The sequence below is a fragment of the Tenrec ecaudatus genome, chromosome 1 (genome assembly GCF_050624435.1).
Source record: "Tenrec ecaudatus isolate mTenEca1 chromosome 1, mTenEca1.hap1, whole genome shotgun sequence".
NCBI lineage: Eukaryota > Metazoa > Chordata > Mammalia > Afrosoricida > Tenrecidae > Tenrec > Tenrec ecaudatus.
In genome coordinates, this window is record NC_134530.1 from 229,990,707 (window position 1) to 230,010,725 (window position 20,019).

General features: G+C 45.2%; 1 protein-coding gene across 10 annotated transcripts in view; it reads left to right on the top strand.

The window, feature by feature from the left end:
- The window catches only part of HHAT (hedgehog acyltransferase), a 408,436-nt gene that overhangs the window by 317,393 nt on the left and 71,024 nt on the right, over positions 1 to 20,019 (top strand). The window lies entirely within an intron of this gene.

A 20,019-nucleotide genomic window follows, 5' to 3' on the forward strand; every position in this document is an offset into this window, starting at 1 on the left:
GCCTTCTGGTTCTATTTCTTCTAAGACCGGTTTGTTTGTTCTTCTGGTACTCTGCAGTAGATTCAATATTCGTTACCGACGCCACAGATTGAGTGCTTCATTCTTCCACTTCCTCTTTCCTTGCCCAACTTTCTCATACATGTTAGGGAACGGACAAGACCAGGGCGTGGATGGGCACATCTTAATAAAGTGGCCTCTTTGGCTTTGGGAACAGTAGATGGGTCTTTTGCAGCTAAAGTGCCGAAGACAGCATGTGATTTCTTAACTGTCGCTCCCATGTACATTGATTATTGATTCAACTAGAATGAAACCATTGACAACTTCACTTTCTTAATTTATCATGCTGTTGTTTGTTTATCTAATTAGAAAGGTTTTTGTTTCCTTCAATTTCAGTACTGGAGGCTACACTCTTTGCCCCTCATTATTAGTAATCCAAGCTGTCTTCACTTACATCAAGCAAGGTTGTGTTATTTGCATACCATATGTTGCCTTCCTCCCAACCTGGTGCTGTGTTCTTCACATCATGCTGCTGCTCATATGACTTCTTCGGCACACATCCTCATCTGTCAAGTTTGTCCTGCTTGTGTGTTGCTGTGATGCTGGAAGCTAGGGTGGTATTTAAAATCCCATCAGCAGGGTAACCCATGGTGGGCAGGTTTTGTTTGTTTGCTTTTAAATCATTTTATTGGGGGTCGTACAACTCTTATCACAATCCATCCATCCACTGTGTCAAGCACATCTGTACATCTGCTGCCATCATCATTCTCAAAACATTTTCTTTCTACTTGAGCCCTTGGTATCAGCTCCTCATTTTCCCCTCCCTCCACACCCCTCTCCCTCATGAACCCTTGATAATTTATAAATTATTTTGTCATGTCTTACACTGTCTGACGTCTCCCTTCACTCAGTTTTCTGTTGTCCATCCCCTAGGGGGTACATTATATGTAGATCCTTGTTAATGGTTCCTCCTTTCCACCCCACCTTTGCTCCACCCTCCCGTTATCACCCCTCTCACCACTGGTCCTGAGGGGTTTATCTCTCCTGGATTCCCTGTGTTTCCAGTTCCATCTGTACCAGCGGACATCCTCTGGTCTAGCTGGATTTGTAAGGTAGAATTGGGATGATAGTGGTGGGGGCGGGAGGGAGGAAGCATTAAAGAACTAGAGGAAAGTTGTAGGTTTCATCATTGCTACACTGCACCCTGACTGATGTCCATTTGCCTACACATGGGCTTTGGGTCTTCACTCTTAACTCCCCCTCATTCACAATGATATGATTTTTTTGTTTTTTGATGCCGGGTACCTGATCCCATGGATACCTTGTGATCTCACACACACTGGTGTGCTTTTTCCATGTGGGCTTTGTTTCTTCTCAGTCAGATGGCCACTTGTTTATCTTCATGCCTTTAAGACCCCAGATGCTATATCTTTTGATAGCCAGGCACCATCAGCTTTCTTCACCACATTTACTTGTTCACCCACTTTGTCTTCAGTGATCGTGTTGGAAGGTGAGCATCATGGAATGCCAGATTAATAGAACAAAGTGTTCTTAAATTGATGGAGTACTTGAGTGGAGGCCCAATGTCCATCTACTTTAATACTAAACCTATAAATACATGCACATATATCTATTTCCCCATCATCGTATATAAACATATTTACATACATGTATGCCTTTATTTAGTCCTCTATAAATGCCCTTTGCCTCCTTGTCTTTCCTCTGTTTCCTTTTACTTTCCTCTTCCCCCACTATCATGCTCAGCCTCCATTTGATTTTAGATAATTCCTCTCAGTTACATTTGCCTTGATCAAGCCCTACCAGGTCTCCTACCCCCTCCTAGCCACCGATTTTGGATCACTGGTGAGCAGGTTTTATCAGAATTTCCAGACTAGGAAGAAAGATCTGGTAGTACCCTTAGAAAATTAGCCATTGAAAACCTTATGGATAACAATGGAACGTTAGTCCATTAGTTTCTATTATGAAGAATCACATTAATCCCAGTTGTGTAACAGCTCTTAAGATCGAGAAGGTTACTATAGTGAGAACCAACTCATATAAATGAAATCGCCCAGTTAAAGGTACTCCTATTTTTACAGTGTACCATGTATGCTATGTAGAAACCTTTTAGACAGTGTGCCAGTTTCCATTGCCACCAGCAGTGTATGAGAATTCTCTCAGCCATATTGGTGCTTTTAATCTTTGCTAATTGGATAGGCACTGTATCTGGTGAGAAGTTCAACAGGTAAAGAATAGAGACCTATTATCACCCTAGAGAAAATTCGTTGGAAACTAAGTAGGTACTTTTCTCTTCCACACCTATTTTAAATGATTCTAAAGTATGTGAGCATGGACAAATACTTCATTATGTAAATAAGGCACCCGATATTCTAGAAACTTGTAGAATGTCATCAGCTCTGAATAGGCAGTGAGATTCTGCTAACCCTGAAAAAAATTAGTGTGAGAGAAATATACTGGCATAATGCTCATGGCAGGTAAAAAAACAAGTGAAATTCCCGGGATATGATAAATGGAACTGCATTCCTCCCAGTCCACACAGCTACAACCAATACATAAAACACAAGACTGAACTGGACGTGTACTCTGTAGTGACAAACAAGTTCATCTCAAACAAAATAGATAAATAAATGCATAAAATAAAGCAAGCACCAAAGTGTGAGCGTGTTTCTATACAGACAGCCATAGTACAAGTGGCCAGTGATTTTAGTATAAATGGAGACAAAACATGTCACAAAACAAAACATCTGCAGGAATTTAAGTGTGCTCAGGTGTGTTGAGAAATAAGTCATTTGCTAGTGACACAAATAATAATAATAATATAGATGAGTCATTTATTTCAGCAGCAGTACCATACAATCAGCAGGGGGAAACGAGTCAGTGAATTCTAAGAGAAAAAGGATAGTTAAGAAGGAAAGCCCTGGCTATATGCATGGAAGAATCAACAGCAGCAGTAGTAAAGGTTTTCATCTTCGTCCTCAACTCCACTCCTCCCCCGAACAAGATTTCCCCCACCACTCTCCCGACAGTGCCCGAAAGTCAAAGCATTGCCCATGAAAGCCAGAGGGCAGCCCAATCTCTTTCGTGAAGACTAACAGTATCGTTAACCTTGAACAGAATGGTGTATACAGGGCTTTGATGACCTTCAGACGTGACCTATACCTGAGCGTGAAGAAAAGGAACATACCCATAACTGGACTGATCAGCGATATCATGATAAATGCAGGACAAGTTGGATTGTCAGAGATTGATTCTACCCGAGTCAGCATTCAATATCTGTGAACACAGCCATCGAGAAATCAGATGGCAGGCTGCAGTGGGAAAATCGGCGACAAAGGATCTCTTTGGTGTTTTCAAAAGCACCAAGGTTACATTAGTGACCACGGTCCACCTCACACAAGCCATGCTCCTTTCAGTAACCTCAGGTGCCTGCAAAACTGGATAAAGTGATGTTTTATAGCCGGTGCAATGGTATTTAATGCTGTGGATCCTCACACGTCCAGAATAGCACGGTGGTGCATGGGAATTCCAGGACACTCCATGGTGTTCATGAGGAGCCTGTACATAGTCCCCAAGGCAGGCACTTGAACAGAACAAGAGAAAATGGTGAGGTTTGAAATCAGGAAAGATGTACATCAGGGTTGAATCCGTTCACATATATTCAATCTGTATGCAGAACAAATGATCTGGGAAATTGGATTCTAGGTAGAAAAACACAGCATCAGGAATAGAGGAAACCTTATTAACTAGCTGCAATGTGCCGGTAACACAACCTTGCTTGCTTAAAGCATTAACAAATGAAGACTAAGACGACAGCCTTCAGTGTGGATTACAACTCAAAGTAATGAAAATGAAAATCTTCACACCTGGGCCAATTGACAACATCCTGATAAATTAAGAAAAGATTGAAGATGTCAAGGATTTTATTTCACTTGGATCCATAATCAACACTTGCAGAAGCAGCAGTCAAGAAATCACATGCCATGTTGCATTGACCAAAAGTGATAATGAGCAGAGATGCCACTTTGAGGGCTAGGTTTTGCCTGGGCCAAGCCATGGTATATTACACTCCGTATTCATGCCAAAGCTGGACAACGGATAAGGAAGAACTGATGGGAATTACTGCCTTTGAATCCCGAGGTTAGCAAAGAATATTGTGTGTGTGTGTGTACTTTTACTGTCCCTTCCACTCAGCCCCTATATCAATCCGTGCCTGTACTCATTGATCACCGATATTTCAGGGTTTTCATTATATGACAGTGTTTCATTCCATAGTCTTTAACTCTTGGGCTCTTCCCAGGATCCTCCCCATTTCCATCATTCTTTACCAACCTCCCTCTCGTTTTATACTGCTCTCCCCTGCACCCAGATTCTTGAAATCTGCTTGACTCCCTCTCCGTATGGAAGTTCTGTAACTCCACTATCCCCTCCTCTTACTTTGTAATCATCTTCCTTACAAATCGATGTCTCTGGTTAATGATTTCCAGTTTTCTAGGTTTGTTTTCCTTTGACGACGTCCATACCTTTTGTGTGGAATTGCCCTGCATGTGAAGCTCATTTGACAGCCTGCCACTCTTTTCTATTTGAAGAACTCTCATTATTTCTTGTAAAGTTGATCTGGTTTTCACAAATGTCTTTTATTTCTGTTTTCCTGGAAATGTCTTAATTTTGCTTTCATATTTGAGAAGCTAGCCTCTGGAGAAAAAAACATAGATGGTGAGTGAAAAAGAGGAAGCCCTTCAAGGAGCTGGATAGACACAATACTTACAACAGTGTGCTCAGGCATAGTCTGGATTCTGGTGTTAGCACAAGAGCAGGTAGTGTTTTGTTCTGTTGCTGTGGGGTGTGTGTTAGTCTTTGTAGACTAGAGAAACAAATGCATCGACACTCATAATATATAAGAAAGAGGTTTATATGCAAGAGCAATTGCTTATTGAGAAAACATCTCAGCCCAGTCCAGATCAAGTCCATAAGTCCAATATTAGCCCATAGGTCCAATACCAATTTATGAAGTCCCCTTCAGACTCACAAAATACATGCAATGATGCCAAATGCAGGAGAATCACAGGCCAGTGTGTTGGAAGTCTTGTGGATCCAGTGTTGGTGTAAGCATCTCACCATTGGCAGGGGTCTTTATGTGGCTTCTCCAGCTCCAGAGGTCTGGTTTCATCAAGGTAAGTTCATGTGACTTCTCCAGCTCCCAGGGCGTAGTGCCATGTGTCTTGTCAATAGAGCATCTCTCAGAGAGTGAGCAGAGAGAGAGAGAGAGAGAAGTGTCTCCTGCTTCCCAGCAGAAAATCCAGGAATTCCCAGAATTCTCAGGAGAAGACCATGCCCACCAGAAGCCTCATTGGCTATGTTGTGATTGACAGACTAGACTGCACCCGTTCATTCGTAATCCTCTCAAATTAACACCACATTATGTACTTACCACAGGGTTCATATGAGCTGAAATCGCACTGTGGCCCAAATGTGCTGTATGCATACAAGTCCACCCATATACATGGATACGCATCTTCCTATATGTGTATATGCACACATCCGTACCGACCTGTACACATAAGCACATGCTTACATAGGTAACCGTACATATATTTAAAAAATAATTATTGCAAGTGTATATATATTTTCTAGCCTTTACCAAAACGATCCTTTGTGTGTGTGCGTGTATTTCTGAACGACATTATTTACTTGGTCAAGCGCCGCACATTTGGGGTGATCCTTGCATCACTCACAATAGCAAATGTCTGCTATTTAAAGTGGTTGCCCCGCCCACACCCACCCAACTCTGGTAACCACCATGAATGTTGCTTTCTGTGTATATACATATTTGTGCCTTTTTATTTAAAATGGGATCATGTAATATTTATCACTCTGGGATTGATGTATTTTTAGTTGCATGCTGTGTGTGCATCCATGTCATGTGTCAAGGACTCACCATGCTCTTTGGTTGTATCATGCTCCCTAGTGTATATATGTACCATCCATCGATGGACGGCCAAACTGTATCCATCCTGCTATCGTAACTTGCGTTGCAATGAGCAGAGGTGTATGTATATATGTCTGCTTGTGTTGTCACTTTTTCAGATCTCTAGGGAATGTATCTAGGATTGCTGGATCGTAGGGTAGTACTATTGCTACTTTTGTTGATGAAGTGCGGACCCTGTTTGATATCGTGGCATTCCCATCAGCAGAAGATAAGGGTGCATTGGCCACTTTCTGTTCCGTTGGCCATTGTCATTTTAGCAGAGGTGAGGTGCTAACTCACTTTTCCTTTATTTGTATCTTTCTTATGACTGGACATTGCCGACACCTTTTCCTCCACTCATTGGCTATTTGTCCTGTTGGGTGAACTATTTGTTCCTGTCCTCTGTGCCTTTTTCATCGAATTGTTTGTCTTTTTTGTTGTTAATATTTCTGTTTGCTTTAGAGTAGACCCTTATCAGATATGTTGTGCCCAAGGATTTTTCCCCCCAGTCTGTAAAATTGTCTTTGGATTCTTTTGAGGAGATCTTTTGATGGACATGAGTGCTTAATTTTCATGAGAGATAAAATCCTCATAATAAATCCTATAATAAGCTTCATGAGGTCAGAGATAACATTTCCTTAGCCCTTTATCACAATGCCAGGCACAGGGTAAGCAAGCAGGTGTAAATGGTCAATCTGCTTAGTTGTTACCTGAAAGGTTCTGGTTGACCCAAAAGCACCTAAGAAGAAAGGCCTGGTGATATACTTTTGAAACATCAGCCCCTGAAAACCGCGTGGAGCACGGCTGTGCTCCAACTCACAGGGGGTTGCCACGAGTCCCAGAGTCAACTGGACTACCACCGGCTTGGCTTAGATCTCTGGCATGTGAATAACTGGTTGGATAAAGGACGCCTTCTGACTCCACTAAGGGCAGTGCACGAGGAAGCAGGCATGAGCAGCATCATGAAGAAGACCGACTGTGCGCGGGAAGAGCTCACTGAGGCTGAGGTTTAATGAGCATTGTACTGGGAGATCCTGTCTTCCTCTTTTGTCTGCAGCGGGCAGATACTAATTGGACCAGTGATGGCAAAATGCTATTTTAATATTCAGCGCACAAAATATGTATAAGAGAGAAAGGGGTAGGGAGGAAGGAGCCTTCCTGGTGCCCTGCAGCTTTATGAGAGGGGGGATTATTAGTTGTGACTCACTGAGGCCCAGAGCTGCAGGAAGCTGACAAGGGGGATTTCCGCAGAGCACAAGAGTGAGGTGGATGTAGCGCAGCTGCTGCCAAAGCAGCACGACTCCCCCCCCTCCCACCCCATGCCTGTGCTCTCCCGGGGAGCGAGAGTGTGTGTTCAGCATTGCAATACTTTACTCAGTGGAATATTTTGGAAGATCACGTGAGGGACACAGCTTCTTGACCACCCTCCCTTTGCTCGCTCCCTTGAAGAAAGACACCTTCCTTCCTTCCAGATGGCTCGTCACGAATTCCTACCCACAGGAGAGAGTCTTCCCCTGCCGTCCGCCCAGCCCGAGTTTCTGTTCCACAGAATCATTTAAATATACCCTCCGCCCCCAGCCCTTGTCCCCTCTCCCTAGCCCCAAGAAAGTCCTGCAGAGTTGATTTAGCTCTTCTCTGAAGCAGTAAAATGCCTATTTTTAGGCTTTCTGGAGGAAACATGCCTCCAGTGAAAATCAGCCTGCTGGGCCCAGGGAGGGATTTGGTGTACTCGAATGTCAGGAGGAACCCAAAGACCATGGCTGTGTCTGTGACTCTGTCCCTGATGCTCATCAATGATACTGGTCAGATGGACACAGAGGGCACCAGGGAGTTGGGGAGGGCCACTGTTTTAAATGGAGGATTGTAAAAGGACGGGCACAGCTCAGTTCCGTGTGATTCTGACACGTCCTTTGACCCGACCGCAGCACCCTTCTCCGGAGGGCTCGGTGGTCACAGCCCCACTACCTCTGGGGAAAGCACAGCAAGCAACCTGCCTGAGAAGAGTCGTGTTGCGTGCCAACGGCATATAGTCTGTTGATTCTTTGCAACCAATGAAGAGTAAAGTGCCTTCTAAGTTTCTCTGACTGCAGCCCCTCCACCGGAAACATCCTTACACTGTACTCACCTTCGGCACACTCAGCTTGGTATTGCTCGAGGCCACCAAGTGGATTCTGGCTCACAGTGACTCCGTGTGATGAGTACAACAGTCCGTGGCCTTTACAGAAGGAGATTTCTAGATCTTTCTCCCACTGAGTTACCAGCCTTTATTTATTTATTTTTTTTTTAGCAGCCAAACATTTTTCCATTTTATCAGGTCTCCTTAGACTTGGAGGTTGACTCAAAGACTTAGGGTCAACCTGTACCTTCATTTGCCCTTGTATTCATTTAGGTAAAACTAAAGAACTCGAATGCCCAATGTGGGAGACACTGCAGAACACTGGGGAATGAGAAGTTGAGTGAGACTTGATCCCTCTCTCATAATCATTTTGCACCCTCCTGCTTCAGAGAATGTTCTGGTTGACCAGTGTGAAGCCCACGAGCCCATGGTTAGTCATTTTCTTCCAAGAATGGCTATACCACGCCCGACCTTCTGTCAGGACAGGCATCTTCAAGGTAACTGCTATGGATTCAACAAGCAGCAAACCCAGAGAACACGAGCTTTCCTCTATGGACCGCTTAGTGATCCATACGCAAAAAGAACTTATCTTCATAAATATGATAAAACATTGATTGACTTAAGCTTCTTCAGACACCGCTCAGAAGAAAGATCCAGGCAATAGACAGAAATTAGGGAGCATGTAGGTGACTTTTGGAGCCATGGGTACGGGGCATGTTTGAGATCTGAAAGAGAGAGAGAGAGAGAGAGAGAGAGAGAGAGAGAGAGAGAGAGAGAGAGAGAAAGGAGCACCGAGGACACAAAGGTTAGATGTTCAACTGCAGTGTGGAGGCCCCAGTGACTCCATGGGAGAACAGATCTGCCTATCAGCTTCCATAAAGATTGCAGCCAAGAAAGCCCAATGGGGCAACTCGACCCCATCGGGTTTGCTGTGAGTTGGAATCGAGTGTGTGGCACACAGCCTCATCAACATCAGAGAAAGAGAGTACAGGAAGGTAAGAAAAGAGAGTCCAGGACTCTCCAGGCACCTGGAGACCCCCCAAATCTAAAGGGTGACTTGAAGAAACCAAGAGAAAGGGGTATTTCAATGAGGGATGGTTGATGGTGCGGACACTAATTTTTAAACGAAGATCATTTTATTGGGGCCTCTTACAACTCCTGTTACAATCCATACATCAATTATATCAGACATATTAGTACTTATATTGCCATCATTCTTTTCTAGACATTTATTTCTATTGAGCCCAAACACTGTGAGGGGACCAATGAGGGAGGCTGATGATGCAGTGAGAGAGCACAGTGGTGAGTCACCGCCTCTCCGGCCCCCGCCCTGTCGGGGCTGGCGGTGTCATCTGAGAGACAAGATGCGTGTGAACCAATTGACCAGTGTAGAGCGTCCTGTGCAGAGCCCCAGAGTGTCCCCTTGAGGCGGCCGGCATCCTGAGGGGCGGCAGTCACTGTGAGCTGAGCAATTGGGAATGGTTTTGTGGGAAGAGCTAGGGCATGAGTTGAGAGGAGAGTTGAGTTAGCTCTGAAGGGTTCTGAGGAGGATGAACTGGTCAGCGTGGAGGGGCCAGGAACAAGCAGGCCGGGCCATGCACAGGTGAGAATGGCTGACATGGCAGAAGGGCACTGTCCCTTGGTGGAATGGGGAGGACAGAGGTTAGACCCATCACCTTCAAGTCAATGCCAGCCCAGGCCACTCCTGCATGTCAGAGGCGAGCTGTAGTCTGGAGGCATGTCCAGGCAGATCTGATATGTATTTCTCTAGTGGCCCCCTTGGGTGGGCTCACAGTGCCAACCTTTCTGTGAGTCATGGAGCGCCTCACTGTCGGTGCCAGCCAGGGGCTCCCAGAGGGGCTCCATGTTCCTGATATAAAGGGATTGCAATACCAACCAAGACCACTTAACCAAATGGCGTTAAATTAGCATATGAATCCCACGCACCAAATTAGCCTATTGTCCTGGCCTGTTAGCACTCACCCAGGCCCCAGGTCTGCAAAACGCTGTGCATGTCGCATGCACAGTGTGTTCCTTGGTGGATTATGGCCTATTGGCTCCCCCCTCCATTGTCCCCCCCCCCTCCGCAGGTTCATTAGCGATGCAGGAAATACTGCGCCACTCACTGGTTACACATTTTCCTCTCTGTGGGAATCTGAAGCACAAGCCTTAACTTCTGTCTAAGAGGTAGAACTCTGAGCATAATTCCACCTTTCAGCTGAAATACGTTTAGTTTGGCAAATGCATTTCCAGAGGCTCATTTTAACTTCCCATTCTAGCGTCTTCCCTCTGACAGAGCGAAGCTTCTGAAATAGAATTGAGCCCGGCTATTCATGGATGCTGAGCCCTCGAGCCAGGTCAGCTCCTGGGCTTCCGGTCCTTCTCCTTTGAGCCTGGGGTGAGGTGTGTGGCGGGGCTCGCTGATTGTTTGGTGGCACCGTGAGCCCCCTTGTGAGGTCTCACCCTGGGCCACAGTATTGGGACCAGGATGAGAGGCAGGAAGGGGAATGCTTCCCACGGACTTTTTGAGGAGGTGTGATTAAACTCACTACCTGAACATTTTCTGTTTCTGCGATGGTGACTCTCATCGCAGGCCTAGCGACTTTCCACAAGATGAACTCAGGAACAAGCAAACACGCTCGTGTCTTTGTGTTCACGTGGAAGTTTTGGAACTTTGTTTGCCAAACAGGGTCTCTTTCTGCTCTGAAAATTCAGATTGCCCCCTGCCAATGGCAATGGGGCTCGAGCTTCCAGTTTCTCTGTGACTAATGAAATGAACTGGCTCCGTTACTTCTTCCCCATATCATATTCATATACATGCTATCATATACATGCTATCAAAACACACCGCACTGGATACACATGGCATGCATTTATATTTGTCTGTGGGCTGTGCTTGTACATGTGTGATATGTACATTTTTATGTTCTCTATATGTTCGTTTCTTGCCAGCTCTGAGAAGAGAAAGATGTACAGGACTTCCAAAATAAAATTCTTCTAAAATATTCTCACATTCCTCCCAAGATCTAGAAATAAACTCTGCTTTAAAAAGCCTACTGCACAGCTGCGGCCTTGTTTGTGATGAGCTGGGTGGTGGCAGTGAGTGTCTGATAATTACCGATGTGTATGGAAACACACCGTTTAGATCCGATTCGCTGTGTTTCAGTGCCACTCTGGACGGCAGGCTGGGGTAAGTGCGTGAATGGCTACTGCCCGTCACATCAGCTGGTGGGGGCTAGGGGTGCAGGAAAGAGTGCAGAGTAAAAGATGGCCAAAATCTACTAGGGTGAGTGTGCATGACAGTTCTCAGAATGATTTTATTCTGAGGACTATGTTCATGTTAGTCCGGGTAGACTAGAGAAAGCAATCCAGGGACACTCATATGTGTATAAGAAAGAGCTGTATCTACAGGAACATTGAGAACTGAACATTGAGAAAATATCCCAGCCCAGTCCAGATAAAGTCCATAGATCCAATATTAGCCCATATGTTCAGTACCAATCTATAAAGTCCTCTTCAGACTCATGAAACACATGTAATGACCCCGAATGCAGGAAGATCACAGGCCAGTGGGTGAAAAGTCTTGTGCATTCAGTGGCGCTGTATGCATATCCCCACTGGCAGGGGTCTCCACATGGCTTCTCCAGCTCCAGGGCACTAGGGTAACTCCCTGTGCTTTGTCCACAGGAATATCTCACAGGGAGTGAGTGTCCCGCCTCCAGTGAGCTGGTTATCTCCTTAGCGCCTCCACATGAGGTCATCAAGCTGTGACCTGCTTGACAGGCTAACCTCCACCGCTTCACTCTTAAGTCTCAAGTTGGCAGCAGATTATGTAACTACCACTTCATGTATGATGGAGACATGAAGAGTGAGAAATAAGAGAGCACATGTCATAAGAACCTGATTTTATTTACATATGAACGTAGAAGTGTATATACAGAAATGCCAAAACATACCAATGAAAACTAAGACAGTTGCTGGTGAGGAAATTCTGACTGTGGACCTGTGTGCATCAGACTGGAACTGTGCCCCTTGGAGCTTCCAGTGGCTGGTTACGTGGAAGTGGACTGCCAGGCCTTTCTTCCAAGCCCACTCGGAGCAGACTGTAACTGAGAACCTTTAGGTTAGCAGCCACATGGGCTAGCGTGTTTGGGCCACCCAGGGACTGCACGGTTACTGCAGGTTCAAGCTTACTGCTGCAGTTATCTGTGGTAGGTGTCTTCCTGGTTTTGCTTCTCTGTCTTTCCAGGGTTTCCTGCAGCGAGCACACTGACCTCGTGTAATTAAAGGTTGCAGGCGGAGGGGCCGCCAGATGGGCTGATCCTTGGGGGGCTCTGCTTGATGTTAGAGGTGGAAGGTGACTGTTGTGATGCTATGGTGGTGCCATGCTCCATCACAGAAGACGCTCTAACGCAGGGCGCTCACACTTTTTCAGCATGCGAGCTGCTTATGACACGATCGAGCCAAATGATCTACCAACGACAAAAATGCAGAACATGTGTTTTTATTTATTTATTACATGGATTCATAAATGCATTGAGAATTCTTTATATGTATGATGTATGTTTATGTGCCTTGCATAACCACATGAGTCCATATTGCACAGCACAACACAATTAACTTTGCACATTTTTTGTCATGACCTGAGTTGACTCTGATGACTTGCACTGAATGGAATGAGCCAGGGATGCACAGTCTGGACAGGAGCTGCTGACAGTCAGCCTCAAGCACACTTCCAAATGATCATCAGGTACTTGGACTTAATGATCTTTATGCAGGAAAAGGCTGACTCACAGAAATAAGTAGAGCCGAATAATGCAGTCAAGGAGGCAGCACATTTTCTCATGTTGGGTACTTTCCCTCTGCCAGTAAGTTCCAGAAGTGTTCGTGCACTCTAGACTTCAGCTGAATGTCAGCTTGTAGTGTCAGAATCTCCCATTCCGTATGAAAGTGATACGTTTTTGTCCTCTTACTTGGTTCAGATCCCCACTCATTTTAATATCCTATCTTTAAGAGAAAAAAAACTCTAAAAATTGGCGATAACTTAGCCTATCAGTTTTGCAGCACTTAGCACAGTTGTTTGCGCATGCGTTTGACACCTAAGATTGCATCTGATTGGCTGCGCTGTATCTCAGTTAAGTGACGGGATTGCTGATAGGCTCACGTCTAGTTTTTTAATGCCATGGGATCTGCCCACACTCCATTTGCAATGGTAGTAGAGCGCGATCAATGCCTTGAGCCCCCCTGCTCTAACAGATTCTGCCTTAGGGGCCGTGAGTTTGTTACTTGACTCACAATGGGCCAGATGCCAGACTAGATGACATTGCCTCTAATTTTCCAGATGAGGAAATTCGAAGCTTGGGGAAAGTGCACATCCTTAGTTTGTGTTAGGACTCCCTGGCGGTTAAATCTGAGAAAGAACTTGGTACAGATTGAATTGTGTCCCCACCAAAGTTGTGTTGAAATCTTTGCCCCTAGTCGTGTTAGTATGACCCTATTTGGAAGCTTTTTTCGGTTGTTGTTAATGAGGAAATCATGCAGTGGGAAGATTATAAAACCTAGTCCCTTCTGAGTGACCTCTGTTGAAAGGGAACACACACACACACACACACACACACACACACACGACATATCTGGTGAAGGTACCAGGTGGGGAGGGGCTTAAAAATTTCATGGAAAAAATGGAATGAAAAGATAATGGATTTTTTTCCCAAGGACTTTTAAAAGCCCCTTTGTACATTTGCAAGCAACCATGGATGGCCAAGAAATAGCTAGAGCTACCGAAACAAAAAGAGCCATGTATCTAGAAACCAAATATGTAGAGAACCTGCCCCCTAGCCCCCAACAGCTTATATTTCAACGTAGACCCAGAAGAAAATATGGATGCGCATAAACACTGCCATTTTTAGATGAATCTTAAATGAAAGCCAAACCAGAAAGGTGTGTTACCTGTATTTTATTGATAATATAAAAGCATTTGATGATGTGGATCCTAATAAATTATGGATAGTCAAAAGAATGGAAACTCCAGAACAGTTCATTGTGCTCATGTGGAAACTGTAGAGACACAGAGACAGTTCTTTGAACAGAATAAGGAGACACTGCATGGCATAAACTCAGATTGTATTCTTTCACGCTATTTACTCAATCTGTCTGCTAAGCAAATAACGCAAGACACTGGGCTGATGAAGGAGAATGTAGCATCAGGATTGGAGGAAGGTATTTTAGCAACCTGTGGTATGCAGATGGCACAGGCCTGCATACTGAAAGTAAGAGGACTTGCAGTATTTAGTGATAGAGATGGAAGTCCTCAGCCTTCAGTACGGACTATATCTCAACTAAAGCAAACTGGACCAATAAGCGGCATCGTGATAAATGATAAGTCATCATCGTGAAGTTGTCCATGTAAGCAGCAGTCAAGAAATCAAATGACTTACTGCATTAGGCAAATGAGCTGCAAAAGACCTCTTTAAACTGTTAAAAGCCCAGGTGTCAGATAGCTGCCCCAAGCCATGGGATTGTCCGTAACCTCGCATGCACGTCAAACTGGGACAGTGAGGGAGGAAGGTTGAAGAAGAGCTGGCCCATTTGAACAGCTCCACTCTGGACTTGGCAGAGACGATGCACTGCTAGGGAAAGGAAGCCAGCTCCCTTGAAGAGGACCTGACAGAAAGCTCCTTAGAAGAGAGACTGGTATGACGTGACCTCTTGGTACCTGGTGGGGAACGCCTTCCACTCTTTCCTATGCTTTTCAGAACTGTGTTGGCTCATTTTGCACATTGAATCTTTGACAGGAATCTTAACATTGGTGAAGTTCTCTGAAATTCCCTTTGATGTTTTTATTGGAATTTATCGGATTCGCATTGTAACTTAGTTTGGAGTGCGGGCACACGACTGTGATGCTGTCATCCTCTGTGAGCGGTTTCTCACGCATTCCCTCCCTTTATGTCCTTAGACAATGCTCCATCGGAAGTCTCGTGTGCTTCTTTTTGAATGATTGTTGTTGTATAAGAAAGGTATTGTTTTTGTTCTGAGTTGGTTGTTTTACCTTTAACTCCTCTGTCAGTTCTAGTCGTTTGCCAGCTGCTTCTTTGGACTCTGCTGGGGGGATGGCCAGGGGCTCTGGAGGGGTAGTGGTTGGACGCTGGGCTGTGGCCCTGAAGGTTGGCAAAATAAAACCACCAGCCTCTCCGAGGGAGAAAGACTGTTTTCTACTCCGGGAACCAGTGAGTGGCGTTGATTCGATGGCAGTGAGCTTGGTTTGGGAAGGCGATGGACCATAGTCTCCACAAACGATGATAGTTTAGTTTTTGTCAACAATTATAACTCTTATTGAATTTAATCATCTTATTGAATCCACTGGGTCCTTCAGTAAAGTTTTGAGGGATCGAGTGGAAATGTGTTGGCTTACTTTAAGCTTAGGAGGCCTGGTGGCGTAGTTGTCAGGAGTTGGACTGCTAGCGGCAAGTTAAGCAGTTTGAAACCATCAGCACCTCCAAGAGAGAAAGACGAGGCTTCCTGCTTCCATAATGAGTTCCTGGGGACCGCCCAGGGGCAGTTCTACCTTATTCCATAGGGCCACTTTAAGTAGGCATTGGCTCAATGGCAATGAGCTTGTTTTTTCTTTTCCTTAAGCTAGTACTATGTTAGTGGTATAATTTTGGCATACCCTCTTTATCTCCTTAAGAAGCTTCCCTCTCTTCCTTGTATGTTAGGGGCTTTTATTGTAAATCGATATATATTTTTTTATCCAGTGATTCTTTGGAATCTATTACACAGTCATAAGGTTGTTCTCCTTTAATTATTTCATAGATGAATTACATAGATTTTCTAACTTTTTCGATATTGAATCTTCCTTGTGTTTCTGGCCTACATATTACTTGAGTATTTTTTTCCTATTGCTTCTATATTCTGTTTGCCAATATTAGAGCTAGAATGTTTAAAGCAGTAGGCTGGGAGGCTTTGGGTAGAATAAACGATACATATTGGCTGCTGGCTAAAGATTGGGAGTTCAAGGTCACTCAGAGGTTTCTTGGAAGAAACCCATGAGTTACTTTCAAGTCAGTGTTTAGAGAGCCCTGTGGAACACAGGTCTACGCCCAAACTCATGCTGCTGCCCAGAGCTAGAATCTACTCGACAGCAGGAGCAATCCGGTAAAGCAACAAATAGAAGAAAGTTTCAATAAATGAAGGAGATGCTTCTGGGATTTTCCTGCCTTGGAAACAGCCCCAAGATCGGGAATTATGTGTTCTTTGACTACCTGGTAGTAGTTTCCCAGTGAAATCATCTGGGAACATTTTCCTTTAGCTACTGTCTAGTTTTTTCTCCAGTTATGAACGTACAGGATTTCCACTTCTTCTAGGAGGGATGGATATACAGTATATCTTCTGGATAAGTCACCAGTTCCAGGTAGGTTTCCAAATATATTGCTAGAGAATCACCAAACGTGTCTCCATTTTACCTTATTTTTTAGTTGATCATATTTACCAAAGGTTATTTTTGTTTCTTTGAGTTTTAAGTTTTGTTATTTCTAAAAATTAGAACTTTTAGTTTAAATGAACGAAACTATCACCACCACCACCCGTGCCACCCCCCTCCCCCAACTTAATTCACTGGGAGGTTCAGTTTTGCAAACTTGTATGGTCGCTCATCTCTTACTTTTCTGCCTTGTTGCCGATGAGCTTGGCTTCCTAGTAGCTTTTTAGAACATGTTCATATTCTGTCCCTGGTCATGCGTCTGTTCAGTTTTCATTATGCTGAACATGTTACATAAAAATTGCATGTGCTTGACACAGTGGATGAATGTATGGATGGTGATAGGAGTTGTCTGAGCCCCTAATAAAATGATTTTTAAAAGTTGCATGGACTCATTGTCCTATATGGTTGTGCACTCGATCCAAACCCACTGCCATCAAGTCCATCCTGATGCATGCGAGCCTCGGGAACAGAGTAGAAGCACCCTCCTCCTGCGTCTCCAAGCCTGTGACTCTTCACGATAGCAGGCAGCCTCCACGTTCATTCCCTCAGAGCCAGCGGTGGGTTTGAATGCCTCACTTGTGGTTAGAAGCCCAACACACAACCCACTACACCTCCAGGGCTCCCTGTCTAATACATTAAACAAACAAACCCAAAGTCACTGCCATTGAGTACATGCTAATTCATAGCGACCCTACAGGACAGGATAGAATTGCCTCAGGGGGTTTCTGGGACTGTAACCCTTTTTAAGAGTAGAATGCCCCACCTGTTAATTTTTATTCAGCTCTTCAGCAGCCTTCGTTTACATCTGAGAGGCATACATTTTTTTTAACATTTTATTAGGGGCTCATACAACTCTTACCACAATCCAGAAATACATCAATTGTACAAAGCACATCCATACATTCTTTGCCCTAATCATTTTCAAAGCATTTGCTCTCTCCACTTAAGCCCTTACATTTTTGGAGAGTTATTCTAAGCTTCCTACTATAAATGTGAGTTCTGATTACGTTTCAACTTTCCAGTGTCGTTTCTTTTATTATAATAAATGGATACACAACTAAACATTATCCATTTCAACATTCTTCACATGTATAATTCCATGATGTTACTTTTATTTATCAGATTGTTCATCTAGCCCCATAATTCCTTCCCAGTTGTCACTTTCACCCTAACCTGCAGCGTGGACATAAAACGGTAAGATGCAGAGGGAACTGTAAGATGCAGAGAGGAAGGCCAGGCTGTGGAGACGCTGGGCCCCACTCACGGCTAGTTTTGCGGCTCCCCAATCTGAGCGGTGTCAGAATTCAGGCAGATCACTTCACCCTGGTCTTCTTCAAATCCCCGCTTTGCGCACTAGGACTGCATTCCCCGACTTTGCAGTTGTGGTCTGAACATGGTAATCTGGATAAAACCCCTCACCCAGTGGCATTTGTGCATCGAAGTTGTGATTGCCGTAAAAACAGATAGATACGTGGGCACTTGTCCCACTGGTTGTAGACAAAGGATGAATGACTCTTCCAGGGCTGGAGTGACCTCCAAAACCCAACTTCACTGATATCAACTCAATTCTGACTCAAGGAGACCCTCCAGGACAGGGTAGAACTATCCTGGTGGGTATGCGAGACTGGAGCTACAGGGTAGCAAGCCTCATCTATCTCCCGAGGAGCAGCTGGTGGTTTCAGTCTGCTAACTTCGTGTTTAACTACCCAGTGCTTAGCCTACTCTCCCACCAGTGACCTAGCATTTAGCAAATACCAGCAGCTAGCAAAGTAGGTAAGTAAAACCTACCATTAAAAAGTAGAAACCAGAACTGGACTCCAAGCTGTTGTGCTTCTGGAGCTGGGGCGGTCAGAGTGAATGAAGAAGATCCAGCCTAAGTAGAGAGAACAGCTTGTGCAAAGGCACGGAGGTGGGGAAGATGTGTGTGTTGTGTCTGGAGAAGAGAAAACCGAGCTTGGCATTGGCATAGTGTGGTAGGAAATAGGCTGAACAAGGAGATGGGTCGGATTGTGACTAGCCTTGTGTTTTAGTCTCAAAGCCATAAATCCAACTTACTACCATTGAGTTGATTCCAATTCATACTCTATAGGACAGAGTAGATCTGCTCATAGGGGTTCTGAGACTGTAAATCTTTATGAGAGCAGAAAGCCTCACCTTTCCGCTACTGAGTGGCTGGTGTGTTTGAACTGCTGACCTTGTAGTTGGCAGCCCAACACTTAACGCACCGTACCACCTGGGCTCCTTAAGCAATAAAATATCTTCAAACTACTGTAATGTGGAGGGACATTGTCGGAATGGTGAATGGAGAATGACCTGGAGGGAGAAAGACCAACGTAGGACATGCCAGTTTCACCAAGTCCAAGGTCGAGATTCACTGACTGGAGGCAGGGCCACAGCGGCAGGGGCTGGGGCTTAGGGTACCACAGCACTTCTGGTCATTCCAGTACAGTCATCCTGCCCGTGGGCATCTAGAACATGGCTCAAGTCCTAGGACAAGTTGTTTCCTTCATTATTTGGTATGACCAATATTTGCCATTATTTTGCATTACCTCATATGTACCAAGGGAGCCCTGGTCGCATAGTGGGTTAGACGCTGGCTGTCAGCCTCGAGGTCAGCAGTTTTAAACCACCAGCCACTGCAAGAGAGAAAGATGAGGTTTCCTGCTCCAGAAAGCAGTAGAGTCTTGGAAACCCACAGGGGCAGTTCTGCCTTGTCCTAAAGGGTCACTATGGGTCAGCATCGACTCGATGACACAGAGTATGTTGGCATCTGTATCCAGATAGACTCCATGTGTTCTGTAGGGTTTTCAGTGGCTGGTGTTTCTTTGAAGGGCTATCACCCAACCTTTCATGCCACGTGCCGTTGCGTGGACTCCCACCTGCAGCCTGCTGGTTGGCAGCGGAGTGTGGTAACCGTTGGCACCGCCCCGGGATTCCTGGTTGGGTAGAAGTTCTCTGAAATTGCTTCCTGTGCACATGGATGTGGATACTGAATTCTGACACCTGCAGCTGGGCATCTCAGATCATGGAGCCCCCAAACCAGCTGTGTGGTGGGTGGGGCCCAGCTTCTCCCCAGCTCGGCCTTCCTCTCTGCAGGTCCGTGATCCCCTCTCTCGGGGTCATGCATTGCTTAGACTTCAACAACAAACAGAGCCTGGGCAGTGTAACTTGCACTGACCACCTGGTGTTTTCCTTCTGTGGCAGTGCCTTCCACTCGGGGGGGGGGGGCGGCACCGGCAGGAGGCCAGTCGTCTGAGAGCCTTGTGCGTTCCTTTGGATTGGATGCAGGGTGGCGGAGAATGGGAAGGGCGTGCAGAAGATTCTGGAAGGGACGGGCAAAAGGAGAGGCTGGGAGTGGGGCATTCTGAGCACCTGCAGTGTGTCGGGGGGCAGCAGTGGTGGGGGTTTTTGAGTGATACCTCATCCTTCAGGAACTTAAGC